General features: G+C 29.5%; 1 protein-coding gene across 1 annotated transcript in view; it reads right to left on the bottom strand.

The window, feature by feature from the left end:
• bug (thioredoxin domain-containing protein bug) overlaps positions 1 to 16,980 on the bottom strand; it is a 49,483-nt gene that overhangs the window by 16,343 nt on the left and 16,160 nt on the right. The window lies entirely within an intron of this gene.

Below are 16,980 nucleotides of genomic sequence, written 5' to 3'. Positions count from 1 at the left end.
CTTTCTCTGTAACATCAGTTTCTAATTCATTTCCTCTGTATAACTATTCAATATATTCCACCCACCTATCGACCTTTTCTTTCATATTATAAATCAGTGTACCATCTTTGTTTAACACATTATTAGATTTTAATTTATGTGCCACAAAATTTTTCTTAACTTTCCTGTATGCTCAGTCTATTTTACCAATGATCATTTCTCTTTGCAGTTCTGAACATTTTTCTTTAATCCACTCTTCTTTCGCTAGTTTGCACTTCTTGTTTATAGTATTTTTTAATTGTCAATAGTTCCTTTTACTTTCTTCATCACTAGCATTCTTATACTTTCTACGTTTATCCATTTTTCTACTAGTTCTCTTTGTTCTGCCTAAGTTCACTTCTGCTGATTTAAGAATTTGCTTTTTAACATTCTCCCATTCTTCTTCTATATTTTCTATCTTATCTTTTTTATTCAGACCTTTTGCAATGTCCTCCTCAAAAACTTCTTTACTTCCTCTTCCTCAAGCTTCTTTAAATTCCACTGATTCATCTGGTACCTTTTCTTCAGGTTTTTAAATCTCAATCTACACTTCATTATCACTAAATTATGGTCGCTATCAATATCAGCTCCCGGATATGCTTTGCAGTCGATGAGCTGATTTCTAAATCGTTGCTTAACCATTATATAATCTATCTGACACCATACAGTATCACCTGGCTTTTTCCATGTGTATATTCTTCTATTATGATTTTTGAAATGGATGTTTGCAATTATTAAATTATACTTCATGCGTCTGCGTCTGGCTGCTGTACTGAACAGACGTGTGTCGCTCTATTCGCATTCCTGTTCAGAGTGTAGTAGATAAGCAGTTCTTATCTTAAATACACAACTGTATATTTTCTTGAACAATTATGTTGTATTTTATATGCCAGTGTTAAATATTTTATTATATTGTAATCCTGTTTGATAAAAAATATTTGAAAATGAAGAAGTGCAATACCTGTGAGGGAGAATTACCGATTGATGGAACATACATTATTTGTCGTTTTTGTTTATACGGTTACCACCATAAATGCGTTGGAATTACGGAGAATACATATCAGCGAATGTCGCAGAAAAAGAAAAAAGAGTGGATGTGTTGTGAGTGTCGCAAATCAGTCAAATCTACTGACAACAAATCAGTGGATTCGACTAAAGAAATATTAGATTTCACCGGTATTAATGAATTAAAAGTTATCATTTTAGAACTCAAAGCAGAAGTCAGAGCTTCTTCCAGTAGGACCGAAAATGAACTTGGTAGGCTATCCCTGTTCTATGACGATATTAAAAATGAAATTAGTGAATTACAGAAATCTAACAAGGATCTTCTCCAAGAAGTGAAACAACTCCGAGAAAGCGTAACAGAGAAGGATAAGAAAATCGCTTCGCTAGAAGAAAAAATCATACAACTCGAACAATATGGAAGAAACAAAAATATTGAAATTCACGGGCTAAAATTACACCCCGATGGAAACCGTAAGGAAAATTTACATGACTCTCTTCAGAAAATCGCTGACAAACTAGATATTCCTTTCAGCTTGGACGGTGTGGAAGCGGTTCATAGACTACCTACTAGGAGGAAGACTGATTCACCACCGATCATAGTGCAGTTTAGCAGCAGAAAAATGCGAGATTTCTGGATCAGCAAAAAGCGCGAGAAGCTAACAAATGATATGGTTCTTGCAGATGGAAGTGACAAAAAAGTGTATATTAATGAAAATCTAGTAACATCAATAAAATACTTACTTTATAAAACGAAACAAAAAGCGGGTGAACTTCAGTATAAATTTGTTTGGGTACGAAATGGTAAAATATTTGTTAAGAAAAGTGAAGATGTGTTTGCTATTAAAATTAACACTGAGGCGGATCTGCAAAAAATCAAGTGAGTTATATAAATTTGTAACTATGATAGCGTTATCCCTAAGAGTATAATAGAATTGTTTCGTAATAATATTATTATGTTCATTACATTCAGTTCTGTAAATGTAAGTTCACGTATTAGTTATTTCTATCATTTTATTGCATTTTATATTTATCATATTCTGTTATTGATGACTCAAGATTCTTGGTATTACTGTTCCAATATTATAAAAAAAGGAAGACCTTCGCTTAATTTAATTTTATGCCAATTCAGCAGCTACTTTTCTATGTTTATAAGCATCAGTTTATTTCTTAAAGTGAATAATAGTTTAATGAAAAATATTTTATTTTTAGAAACTGGCTTTAAATTGATAAGGATAATTGACTTGCATAACGATGTATTTCTCTTGCGAGCCTATCTCAAAAATGTTATCTCTGTTATGGTGACGACATTGATATCAAATAATATGATACTGATATCATTAAGTTACACCTACGATCTTATTCGAGCGTTTGTTCTATCGAATATATGTTCTCCCACCCCTTTAACAAAAACGGTTATGCTGTGTTTTTGCGTAGATAAGACATTAGTCATAACAACGATTAGTATTAAATTAGTCTTTACAAATAAAATTTATATGTTTCTAAATAAAATGTTTTTATTATGTTTACAAATTGTATAATCTTCTAATCTGTATAGCTTATGTAATCTGTGCGTTTTAGACATATTTTCGAATCCCTATTGAAATGGAAAACATTAATGAAAATAATATTTTTAATGGCCGGTTTTTGGCTATTGATAATTACTACTCGAACCTAGACGAATTTTCGCAAGATTACTCCTGTTTATCGAAACTGAGTATACTTCATTTAAATATTAGGACTATTCGCGGTCATTGGGATGAATTCTTGATTCACCTAGGTAATAGTAACGTAGATTTGATAGTTCTCACGGAAATAAACATTACGGATAATGAAATAAGTTTAATTAATTTTTATCAGATTAATGGCTATGACTCCTATCACTGTGTCCGGAAAATTAGGTCTGGTGGTGGTATTTTAATTCTTTGTCGTAACACACTCAGTGCTGAAAGAATAATGTTGGATTTGACTGTCTCAAGTTGTGAACTATTATGCATTCAGGTTTCAGTGAAATTGGGCGTTAAGACCGATGATTTTACGATAATATGCTTTTACAGACCGCCAGATTTAAATGTTCATGAATTTTTACATGATCTTGAAAATATTCTTCATAATTGTAATAATAATAATGCGGTCTTAATCGGAGATATGAACATTGATCTTACTAAGGAAAATACTGTAGTTAGTTACTATCAAACCTTATTACATACAACGGGATTCATGTGTTGCATATCTGATATAACGAGGGAGGAAATAAGAGATGGGGTAATTGTTAGATCTTGTATAGATCACATTTTTATTAGAGGCTTTCCTGATTACGTTTTTTCTGGAGTAATTGAAACTAAAATTTCTGATCACTATGTGACAATAGCAGATCTGTTGTACAAGAGTTCATCCCAACGATCGATGGATGACAGTCTTGGTTCATTTTACTTAGATAATGCCTTAATTAGATATAAGTTAGATAGCATAAATTATGACACCTTAGGTAATAAGATGGATAATAATCCATCTGCATATGAGAAATTCGTTGATATAATTAATTCTGTGTATAACAGTTCTTTAGTTCGCAGAAATACTGATAGGATTAAAATTCAAAATAGAAAAAAACCATGGATGACGGATGACATTCTAAATAAAATAAAGTATAGAGACAAACTGTTCAAAAAATGGAAAAAAGCACCAGCTAACCTGGAAATTCGAAAAGATTACATATTATATAGAAATAAAATTAATATTGAAATACGAAAAGCGAAGGAGAAGTATTTTAATGATAAATTTAAAAATTTTCAAAAGAATGATATTAAGGGTAACTGGAAACTACTTAACTCTTTGATGGGGTTACCCTCTAAGCGTAACTTAGACGATACTATAATTAAATATGTAAGCGGTACATCTAATAACGCGGGTAAGGTCGCTGCAGACATTATCGGTAAACACTTTGTAACTTCAGTAGATGATATTAAACATAATTGTATACATAAGTTCTTGAAATTCACGGGTGGCAATTGCATGCAGCTTGTGTCTTTTCATTTACCTTTAAGTTCTCCTAAACAAATAGAAAATATAATTTCATCTATGAATGATAAAAAATCGCCAGGTGTAGATGGCATACGAATCAAAGATTTGAAATATGTCGTTAATAAAGTCAGCCCTTTAATTTCAATTATAGTAAACAATATAATTAAATCAAGGAGGGTTCCTGATCTACTGAAGATGTCTATTGTTAGACCTATCTATAAAGCTGGTTCTTTTAAAGATTTAAATAATTATCGGCCAATTTCTATACTGTCATGTATCGAAAAAGTTTTTGAACGGTATGTCTCTATGCATATTACTAAATACCTTGATGATAACAAATTAATCAGTGAAACTCAATATGGTTTCAGAAAGGGGATTGGGACTAACGATGCTATAAATGATTTATCTGATTTTGTCAATACTAACTTAAATAAATGTAACCATGTAATCTTACTTTTTTTAGATTTTCGTAAAGCTTTTGATACGTTAGACCATCATAAACTTTTAGATGCCCTAAATAAGCTAGGGTTTAATGGCCCTTTTAATAATATGCTACAAAACTATTTAAGTAACAGAAAACTTATTGTTAAAATTAAAGATAAATATAGTGATAGATACGAAACGGATAGTGGCGTGCCTCAAGGGTCTATCTTGGGCCCAACACTTTTTAATCTGTACGTTAATGATATGTCTAGCGCGATCTCTAATTCACGTCTGTTGCAATACGCTGATGATAGTGTTTTAGCATTTGGACATAAGCGATTGGAAGAAGCAGAGTTTTTAATGCAAGAAGATTTTAATAATCTATTAAAGTGGCTTCATGACAAAGGCCTAATTATTAACGCTAAAAAAACTACTGTTTTACATGTAAGATCTCCTTATCTTCAATCCCAAAGACCAATAAAAATTATTTGTCATACATGTGACTGTATAAAAAATTACCACATAAATTGTAATTGTGAACATCTCCAGAATGCTGACAAATACAAATATTTGGGTGTACATTTTGACTCTTTTTTTAGATGGGATCACCATATAAAACATATATGTAAAAATTTAAGAGTGGTTGCTATGAAATTCCACCACATCTCACCCCTATTACCAATTCACTGTAAACGCTTACTCTATTCATCCTTGTTTGAATCTGTTATTCGATACGGCTTGACAACATGGGGATCAGCCGCAGACTATCTCATAAATAAAATAAATTTAATACAAAATAGGGTCCTCAAAGATATTGATTGCTCTTTATGATTCTGATAACAATTATGACACTAATTTAAATAATCTTACAAGGTTTCTGTCAGTTAGAGGTCTATTTAAATTCTTAATTATTTTTAAGAACTTTTACAACAGTGAATACAGGGTAAATATAGAAAGTGGATACAATTTGAGAGCAATGAGCTTTATCACAGATAGATATAATAATACTTACGGTAAACGATTAAAGAAGTACGTTGTTCCTGCATTACTTAATTCTTTACCGAATCACCTCAATAATGTAAAAATAAAAAAAAATGATTTAAAAAAACTTCTCATTGAGTGGGCATTACTTATAACGTAATAGGTACTAACAGGATTCATGTTGGATTTATACTGGCAGTCCAGACAATTATAACATGATTATAGTTATTATTTTAATGTTGATAATTATTGTAAATCAATAAATAATGTATTGTTGAATGGTTAAAGCTTAGTTATTTATTTTCTTTAAGTAATTGTTGCAACAAGATATTAATTGTGTAATTCGTTGTTGTAATTAAGTATATATTTTGTATAAGTATATTTTGTTTCTTGAATATAATTTTAGTTACTAAATCTAATACATTACAATTATTAAAGAAATAATTTGTTCATTAGTTTTTAAATATTTAGTCTAATTTTGTAAAATTAATTTTATAATTGTACTACTATTATAAGTATTATAAAACTAATAATATCTTTAGTTGTTACATAAAATTGGTTATTACATTAACCACTTAATAATGTAATAATACTCTTTAGTATATCTGTCGACAGACTTAGGTCTGACGGATGACCATGTAAGTTTTAAATTGTAAATAAATAAATAAATAAATGCAAAGCTCAATAAGTTGGTCCCCTCTATCATTCGTTTTGCCCAACCCATATTCACCCACAATATTTCCTTCCCTGCCTTTTCTGATGCTTGCCTTCCAATCTCCAACTATTATTAAATTTACATCCCCTTTTAATTGTTCAACTGCTTCATCAATTTCTTCATATACACACTCTCATGGGCACTTGTAGGCATATAAACGTTAACATTCGTTGTCGGCTTAGGTTTTGATTGTATCCTCATTACAATGATTTTATCACTAAGCTTTTTGAAATACTCTACTCTCTTCCTTATTTTCTTGTTCATTACGAAACCTACTCCTGCCTGCCCTTTACTTGATGCTGCATTAATTATTCTTAAATCACCTGATTAAAAGTTGCTTTCCTCTTCCCAGAGAACCTCACTAATTCCTACTACATCTACATTTAACCTAACCATTTCCCTTTTTAAATTTTCTAATCTACCAATATTTTTTAGACTTCTAACATTCCATGCTCCAACTTGTAGAATATTATTTTTTAATTTTCTGATGACCCCTTCCTTAGTAGTCCCCACTTGGAGATCCAAACGGGAAGCTAGATTACCTTCGGAATATTTTACCAAGGAAGGCGCCTCCATCTTATTACATGAAAATGCAGGGAGCTACATTTTGTTGGAAAAAAAACAGCTGTAATTTTCCACTGATTTCTGCAGCTGCGCAGTACTCAGAAGATGAGTAATGATGTGGCCATTTAAGTCCTTCTGACGTACGCCCTTAACAACTGTTGAAAGAGCTGCTGCTCTCTTTCAGGAATCGTTCCTTAGTCTGACTCTCAACAGATATCTCTTTGATATTGTTGCAACTTCAGTCCAGTTACTCTGTGTCACTGAGCACTCAAGCTTCCTCACCATTGGCAAGGTCTCATAAATCATAGAGGGAGTTATCTTCTATATAATTTGGATTTGGCAAACTACTCTCATCCTTGCTTTAATTTGAAATTTCTATTCATCTATTCATATTAATCTTCTTGGTTTTTGTAAAAATTCATCTCTCAATTTTATCTCTAGAAACATAAATTTTTCTTAGGGAAAGTTCAATAACTGCAATCTGCATAACAAACAATATATCCTCTAACAGATTTTGCATCAAATTTCTTTCGCTTCTGTTGGGGAATCCATACAAAACATTCTGTGCCAAAAATTTTCAAGGGGTAAAAATAATTTCTTCTTACTCAAAAATAATTCTATGAGTGATTCTCCTTTAATTTTTATTGGTGCAGTTCTATTTTTATGTATACACTGCAGTAAGTATTGCTTCACCCCATAAAAACTTTGGTAGTTGAACAGCTGATTAAAGCCAAGAATGCACTATCTAACATACGCTATTATCCTATTTTCATGATCAGTCCATTTTGTTGTGTGGAGTGTAAGGAACTGTAATTGAATGTTTTAGTCCAATAGTTACAGCATACATTCTTACATCCTTATTTATCAAATTTCCTTGAATTACATAACGCTTTTATAATCAATTCAGCTTCTGTTTTCACTAATTAAATGAAGGCTTTATTTTTCTTTCACTTAATCCTTTTTACATAATAGATAGATATGTAATCCTGAAATTGGAATTATCATCATTAAAAACAAGAAAATAAGAGAATAACCTTTCAAATCATTCTCCGTCCATCAAGCAACAATATAAGCAAAAATCACTTCTCCTGGTTTATTAGATTTTTCAATTCTTCACCAAAACTGAGTAAATGATGTTTACCAAGCATACACCTTTACACAATTCATAATTCATTTGTAGTAATATTCCATGATCCTTCAAAAAAATCTACACATTTAGTTTATTTTGATAATAACATTTTTCATGCCAACTTTGCAGTGATCTCTAGCCTCAGAAATTGTATAAGATTTTTCTTGGTGAATGACTCTTAATGCCAACCGAGAGTTCATTACCATAATTAGAAGCTGTAGCAATGGGTACTCCATTTCTATGGAAAATTAACCTTTTTTCTATACAAAATGATTCTCCATTATTCTGAACCGATTAGTAGATTCCATTTTATCCAACCTTTTTGACTGAGAACAAATCATAAATTGCATCTGGACAGTACCACACATCTTCAAATATCGATCAGACCAATCTTGACCATTAAAAGTTTTAACATTTATATGACCAGTACCAAGCGCTTCTAATTTAACTCCTTGACTAGCACTATTCCTTTATTTTGGTATCTCAAAATTTTCAAAGTTATCACACCAGTTATGACAATTGTTACGTGGTATATGGCATCACTATCAAGCTACCACCATTCAAGCTACTCGTCACAATTCAATTTTTTAATGTGAACTAGAACAATTAAATGCAATCAAGCATCATAATTCATGTAATCATAATCACTTTGAACATACCTCTCTCAATATGTTTTTTTAAATTTCCTTCCATCAAATTTTCAGCAGATATCATGGCATAACCTTTACTTTCACCTCAATTACAGCAAAGATTTGATTGATGACACTTTTTTTTATATTTGAAAGAAACTATACTAATCTTACAATCCTGTAAAAAATGTACAATTTTTCCACATGAGAAACATCATTTTTGATCATTTTGTTTCAAAACTTTTGATGGAAAGACCTTTTGTTGATTAACCTTTAATCTTCCTTGTTTTTTAATCAGTAAATTAGATTTTGATGCATTGCTGCAACTACATCTGTTTCATCTCTATCTGTCAATTGAAAATCATAATTCAAACATTTCTTTTATAGTTTTTCCCATTTTTTCTCTGATTGAAATAAGTCATGCCAAATAACATAAATATAATCAAAATCTTTTGGTAGAGTTTGCAAGAATCAAGCACATAATTTTTGTCAACTGGTTTACCAATAACAACATTTATGTCTGTATATCATCAAATTTTGCTAAATGATTATGTACACCACCTACTGATTTCCACTGAATATTACAAAAATGATGCTGCAATAAATCTATATTTTCAGCACACTGAATATCATAAACTTGTTTCAACTTATCCCAGACATCTTTTGCAGTAATACTTCCAACTATACAAAGTAATAACTGATGGTTTTTTCTTTAATTACTGTAATTTTATCTGGGTTTGCTGCTTGCTTAGAAAATGATTTGATACTGTATTGATACTCTCTCAGTATTTGATACTGAGAGATAAAATACAATGCTTCTTCGCATTAGCCTTTTTCCATGTATCAAGTTTGTTTTCATAATTTTCAGTATATGGTTCAAGTTTTATAAATGTATCACAAACTGTATTACATTCTAAAATAGTTTTCATAATAATTACCACAGTTTTCATAATCCACATTACCCAATTTTCTTCACCAATGGGCTTTTCTACTTGTTTATTCATCATAATAGATGTATCGTTGTTTAACAACCACGTTGCTGCTACCATGTTGTAATAAAACATCTAATTAATTTCAGTATATTTTATTAACAGAAAGAACATAGAAAACATCTAATAACGACACAAAAGTACAACAGAACATCCATCTGAATAAATTATACGTATTGGATCAACTAATCTAGTTTTTAATTATGCATAATTTAATATATAAATATGAATATTCATACATAAGTAGTTACAGCTGTTTTGTAAAAATTTAGAAATTATTTTATTATACTTTCAGAACTAGTAATTTCATTAATGTGTTTCAGAATTCAGAAGGCTTTCTTTCTACCTTGCCATTTAATAAAAAAATAAATATTTAAACATAAAAAGAAAAATACATGGATTACTGGAAGGAATGGTAAAATCTAGCTCAGCGTTAAGAAATTTTCATAAAATTTGCAACTATAATTTATCTGATAACTTCCAGAATTACTTGAAAAATTACAATGAATTACTGAAGAATGTACTCAAAATTACAAACCACTAAAGCTATTTCTACTGCTAAAAAGGTTATTTTATGATAATTTTATATCTAACTGAAACAATAAATCTAGAACTACACAGACAGTTATCAAAAATGGAAGCTGGTTTGGAAGTAAAACAGATCAGATAACTTCATCAAAAAAAAAAAAAGGAGAAAGAAAAATCGGATTCACCTACCAATATCTCATCCCCTATTCAGGTAGCAGAGGATTTCAAAATGTGTTTTTCACTATTTCAAATATTAATATTAATCCATTTCAAAGCCTTTCATCATGAATGTTTTTGTTGATGAATCAGTATTACTTCTCGTTCGAACCCTTAAGTTAAAACTTGAATCTTCAGTATTATGAATAAATATTCAGTTTGTATTGATGAAATTCCTGCCACTATTTTAAAAAAAGTCATAAATGCTATTATTATCCTTCTTCTAAATTTAATTAATGAATCTTTCACTAATGGAGTATTTCCCAGCTCTCTTAACACTTCCATTGCTATTCCACACCTTAAGAAAGGTTCAGCCCTTAATTTACAAAATTAAAAGCCAATTTTTTTATTGCCCATATTTTCTAAAATTTTTTAAAAAATTATGAAAAACAGACTTAAAACATTTCTTGAAAAGCATAACCTATTAAAAAATCTTCAGCATGGTTTTGGGAAAAAATTGCCAACCGATACAATACTCCCAATTGTTTGAAAAATATTTCATTTGAGCAGATGACAAAAAGATTCCATTTTCAGTAATTGCACTATCAGTAAAACATTTGATTTAGTTTCATATTTTTAGTTAATAAAAAACATAGCAGCTATGGTATTAGAGAGCAGTTTACATTTGGTTAAATCTTACCAACCCACAAGTAGTTGATATCTCATCTTTTGATAAGAATACACATGAAAATTTAGTTTTCAATCAAGATGTATAACACACAGAGTGCCTCAGGGAAATGTTCTCATCCCTTGCTTTTTTATTGTTTATTAATGAATAACCTACCTCAAAATCTTGAGCCACTCATTGTAATCTTCTTCATAAATGACACAATTATATCTATATTTTTGGATAATTATTTTAAAGGAACTGAAAGTTCTACTACAGCAGTTAAAAAATCATTAACTGGTTGGCTTACAACCATCTAATTTTAAATATGAACAAAACTGTTGCATTATTTCTTACGTAGATATAAAATTCCTGATCATATGGACAGAATAACCACTAATGATAATGATAATATTTCAATTGTCCATTAAGAAAAATTTCCACGTGTTTAATTAGACAGCACGTTCTCTTGAAATGATTAAAGTGATTTCATTTATAATGAAATCAAACTGTACAGTTTTGTTTTGAAGTGCCATAAAAAGATACTAAGCTTGTCCTTATTATTAAACATCTATTATGCTTATGTATATTCTCATCTTAAGAAAATTACATTGGTAACTTATTCTTGTGTTTATATTTATGAATTTACAATCTTTGCCAAAAAGAATACTCAATTATTCTTAAAATATAACATTATTTATCCCTACCAAATCAAGCAACTGTATTGTTTTTGAGTAATTCAACCACAATTCCTCACCTTACAAGAAAGGGCCTTAGTATTGCTTCCATTGCCATTTTTAATTATTACAAACCATTTAAAAATAAAATTTTCCCCAAAATTTATTTTAAGTACAAAAAATTACTTTTACAAACAATATTACTCTGTCAATGAATTTTTAAAAAAAAATAATTAAAAAATAAAACCTTATTTTACTGCATTTCATTCAGTGTGTACATAAATATGTGTTCAAAATAATTTTCAGTAACACCCTCTGAATTGTGAATTATTTTGTATCAATCTTTTATATTTAATGTATTTACTTCAACATTATTTCGTGTATTGATATTTTAAATAATTAATATGGTCTTTAATCATATCTACTTTTTATCTTATGTTTTTATACTTATAATTTATCTTGTAATGACATGAAATACACAACATACTCTTAGGTACCCATCAGAATAAAATATTTTTTTATTAATTTTCAGTTTTTATTCTGTTTATAAAGGAACTTTTTGGACATCTGTATTATTCAATACTCATGAAGCTCCCACAACTTCTTGTCACAAAAGATTCTAATAAACTACATTCCTTTGTTCTCCTTCTCTTATAATAAAGATTTATTTTTTTAATAGATGTACTGTTTCATGTTGAAGGCAATGCTTGGTTTATTAGGCTCATTTTATTTATTTTTTTTCAAATTGTCAATTTCACCAGGAAAGAAATAAATGTCATTAATATGTGTTTGTTAGTTTATGCTACTGTAACTTCACTGATATTCAGGAACAAGGTATCAAATAATTTACCTTTATCACACTGCAATATGAGACTAGACAGTTTTAGTAAAACAAAATGTAACGTGGGAGATGTCATTTTCTTCAAGCCAAAAAACCAAACTGTTTGAAACTTGTGAGGTGTAAAACAAAAAGTGTTCAAAAAGATAATAATATAGTTAAGAAATATTATTAGAAGTATTAATTATACAGAACTAACAAATAAATTAAAATAATTAAAAAACATATTTAACGCACATCTAAATACACAGAAATATGACATCAGAACCATATTTCCATTTATTCTAGAACAAGTCATTTTAAATTATATTTTTGTAAGTTTAAACCACATTTCATCATGCTAATGAGCAAATACAAAAGTACGAATATTAATTTGATTAATTTATATAATATGTATTGGAATACACCTCAGGGAAATCTTAACAGAATTTTTTTCTGGTTTAAATTTAGAATAAGTTCTAGAAAAAAGAACAATAAGTAATTAGGACAAAAAAAATGATTTCACTACATTTAGACATTTTCAATTTTGTGGAATATCAAAGCCAGGTAAAAAGTGTCTTCTTTTTGTGTTTATTTTTAGTTTTTCATTTCTCTTATTTCATCTTTCTTACTCTCTGAATCATCTGCTACCCAAAAAAATGTAATTCTATTGTACTTTTTCACAAAAATTGTTATTTTTCCTTTCCTTCTTCTTTGCCAATAGTTAGTGAATAAATACTAAGAAGAAGACTCAAATACACTCATGAACAATCAGATTTATATTGAAAACTACTATCAATAGTTAAGAAAAATTGAAAAGTTAGTTATGAATTTTAGAAACAATTTATAAAATTTCCACATCTTATTTAATTTAAGGATAAACCCTGACCTCATATGGCCAACAAAACAATCCTTTGACTTCAACATCTAGGTTTTGAGCTGCTGTACACTCTATACCCTGTACATACTACAATTCAGTCCTGACTTGACTCTAAGTAATTTTCATCTGTTTGGCCCACTGAAAGAAGAGCTGTGGGGAATGATTTTTGTTTTGATGAAAAGGCCATGTAAGTGGTACAAAAATGACAATGCACTAGACCGGTTCTTCCTGGAACGAATTCAAATGCTTGTTTAAAAGATGGAGGTAAATTGAAATAAGAGGGAATTCGGTTGAAAAATAAGCATATTTCATTTACAAAATGGAAATAAAGTAAAGAGTTTTTTAAATTTGACTTCAACGTTTTGATTTTTAATAAATACCTTCATATGACTCGGATAATAATGTCTGCCTTTGAAAGCATTATAAAAATATGCAATCTTATGACTACTACCACAGAAAGAGTGGAGGACTACTTTTTTGACTTGGCATTTTTTTGTTTCCTCTATCCTTTATATTACATTAGCCTTTACATGCTAACTTTTAATTTTTAGAGGTACAGTGAAATTTCCTGTATGGACACTTCCCAATGACAGACTTCTCTTTATAACGGACACTTTTAGAATTACATGACATTATAGTGATATTAATGTATAAAATACTTTCAATAATAGACTTCTAAATAACAGACGTGGACAATAAATTTACCTAAAACTGTTCAATCAGTTCTGAAAAATAATAATATAACAATCACTTCTCATACTAATGTATGAATAACACAATGCAAATAACAACATTTAATGATGGAATCAAATGACCTCCACCATGGAATGGTAGAGTCTCATGGTTTTGTCTGTAAGTTTCAGGGTTCCAATCTCTACCTGGTTAGTAATTTTTTTTTTTATATATTAAAGTATTTTCATACCACATTCCATTCACAAGCATTAAACTGATTTATAAATTGAAGCAACTACGTAAAAAGTACAGCAAAACTTCCCAATAATGGACACGGCTTACGAACAACAATCTGTCCATTATTTAGAGGTGTCTGCTATTCAAAAAAAAAAAAATGAATACAGTATTATATTCAGATGTTGTACAGAAAAAAAAACACCTTGAATAGAACAAGAACTTTAAAATTAAAAAAAAATTAGTTGCTACTTAATATGGCTTAGTAAAATTCAAGTTTTTTTTAATTGTTTTTTCTGAAAATAAAACACTGTCCTCTATGTTCATATTTGTATAAACAATAATAATGCTGTGCTACTGTAATCTACCAATAAAATAAGAGAGTAAAATTACTGTACTATATTAAAATGGAATAAAAACAATGTAAACTATAAAAATATTAATCAAAAAAGCTATAGTACACAAGAATTTAATTAAAACACATGTACAGAAAATAATGTAAAAATCACCAAATTTGAATATCTACTACAATTTATTTATACATGCATGGTTTAAAATAGCTGTCTACTTAATTTTGAGCTAAGTCCTGGTACATATTTTTTTCAATAAGCAACTGCACTTATACTTCTACTCTTCTGGTAATCCTTTTTGTAAGAAATATTGCTTTAATTTTCTAACCTTTTCTCTTGCTTCCTTACTTGTGATGGTAAATCCGGGTTCATTGTCATCTGTAATCAAATCTGAGGCAGCAACAAGATCATGGATGTCAGTCTATACATCCTCTGGGGTGCTGATCACATTGTCAATGCTCAGAAACTCTTTGTATCCAAACACTTCAATAAGTACTTGTAATTCACTCTGTTCCACAGAATTTTAATTTGGTTCAATAAGATTTTCAGTGCTGGAATTGAAGTTAGTTTGTGGGAGTTTAATATCAGCTTTTACAATTTCTCACTGTTGTAATAGTAACCTGCTTTAGAGATATTGTAAGCTTCGGGTTCATTATCACATATCCAAATCATGAACCTTCTTTAAAAAACATCAAATTTAATAACACACAAAAAATTTAAAATTTATATTTTTACAAAAATGTACTTACTAAGTTGGGATTTGTGAAAATGTACTAGGACTATGCTGCATATGTTGTTCTCACAAAAATTACAAAAAAATTATAAAAACTCATTACATAAAATAAAAATTACTAATTCCTATGAATGATACATATTACATATAAAAATAAAAAAAAATAATAAACACATTTGATTCAAGAGTCCCAAAACTTGTATACTTAGGTTCACACGTAGAACCGCTATTGCATAATTACTTGCACACATAAAAAATTAACAAAATATCTTACTAATACACATAATACTAAAGAATTGGCCAATCCAAAGTTAATTTTAATTACGATTTTACATATAATTTTGCCATTTTAACATGTTATAATTTTAATAATAATATTTTTAATGTTATTATATTCTTTTTTTTTTAAATCGACGAGTATAAAATCTTCTAATAGATCCAAGAATGTTCCTTATGGAGTGGCCTTTAATCTAAAGTTGTCATATCTATGTTCCTTACAGTTCATGATTAGTAAAAATTTATGATCAGATTTTTTTTTTTATTCACTAACACAACTTACTACGATCAAATCCCACATAAAACTGACGCTTTCTGATGGTGTCACAGGTCTAATCCCACCACTCTTTCTTAGAATTGTCAAAGTCTGTGTGAGTATGTGTACTCACACAAACATAATGCTCTTTGTATAGAAAACGTTAGTGCATTTTTCCAGCATTATGTCATGTTTCTTAAAATTCTATTTTAACAAAGAATTCAATAACAAATGATACATTCATAAATTTAAATAACCCAATTTAATTTAAATTTAGGTCAGATTTATAGTGGTTAGAACAAAAGAATCCATAAAACTGGATCTTACACGTTGATGCTTTTAGAAAACTCATCAGCACTGTAACTATCATTCTTGACAATAAGTACCATAACACCTTTTTTCTGTACTGAATTTCAAAATTCTGAACGATCAAGCAGTTGAAATACTGCAGTAATATTGGGGAAGAAATATCAGTTTTACATTTTCTAAGTTAAGATTAGGATGGGATTTTGTATTGTCCAAGAATAGTATGACTTTCCTATTTTGCCTTCTCATTCTATGATCAAAATTTAACAATCGATCCATCATTATATTCCTAGTCATCCATTATTTTTAATTTGAATACTGTTCAATCTCTAATGAATTTATGTTCACGCTGTAAAACATTGCAGATTATTAGAGGCTTTTCAAATTCACTTGGACAAATTTACAGCTAACCTAACAGTCAGTCTTTCTTTTCATATCTTCCCCCATGTAAATTTTTCCTCTTTCAAACACGTTTCACTGAGCAAAGCCCAGAAAAAAAAGCCCATCATGTTGAAAATGTTTCTTTCGTTATAACTCACGCATATTTCATTTAACTTTTTCTTCTGCTCAGGCACCAAATTCTCATGTACAGCACCAGCATCACTGCAAACACTTTTATATGAAACTTTGTCTAATTTGGAATTAATCTTACTAATCCCCCGATGCTTTAAACCCATCGTAACAAAGTTCTTTAACAATTTCTAGGGCTTTCTCGTGTATCAAAGTTCCATAGACCGGAATATAATTAGCATGAACCCTGCAAAACCGCTCAAAAGTCAAATTGTCAAATTCTAGACCTGGTATTTTTGTAAATGCAAATTTGCTTCTCTGGCTGTCATTTTCAGTCTGTGACTAAGATATTAAGTTTGCTTTTTAAAATACCACTTATCTGAGTTTTCCCAACACTATAACATTTTGCCATATCACGCACACTGAGCTTTTCTTTCCCGTAGACAT

This window comes from Lycorma delicatula, chromosome 1 (assembly GCF_047948215.1).
Source record: "Lycorma delicatula isolate Av1 chromosome 1, ASM4794821v1, whole genome shotgun sequence".
In the NCBI taxonomy this organism is placed as follows: domain Eukaryota; kingdom Metazoa; phylum Arthropoda; class Insecta; order Hemiptera; family Fulgoridae; genus Lycorma; species Lycorma delicatula.
This window is presented reverse-complemented; position numbering and strand designations above follow the sequence as displayed.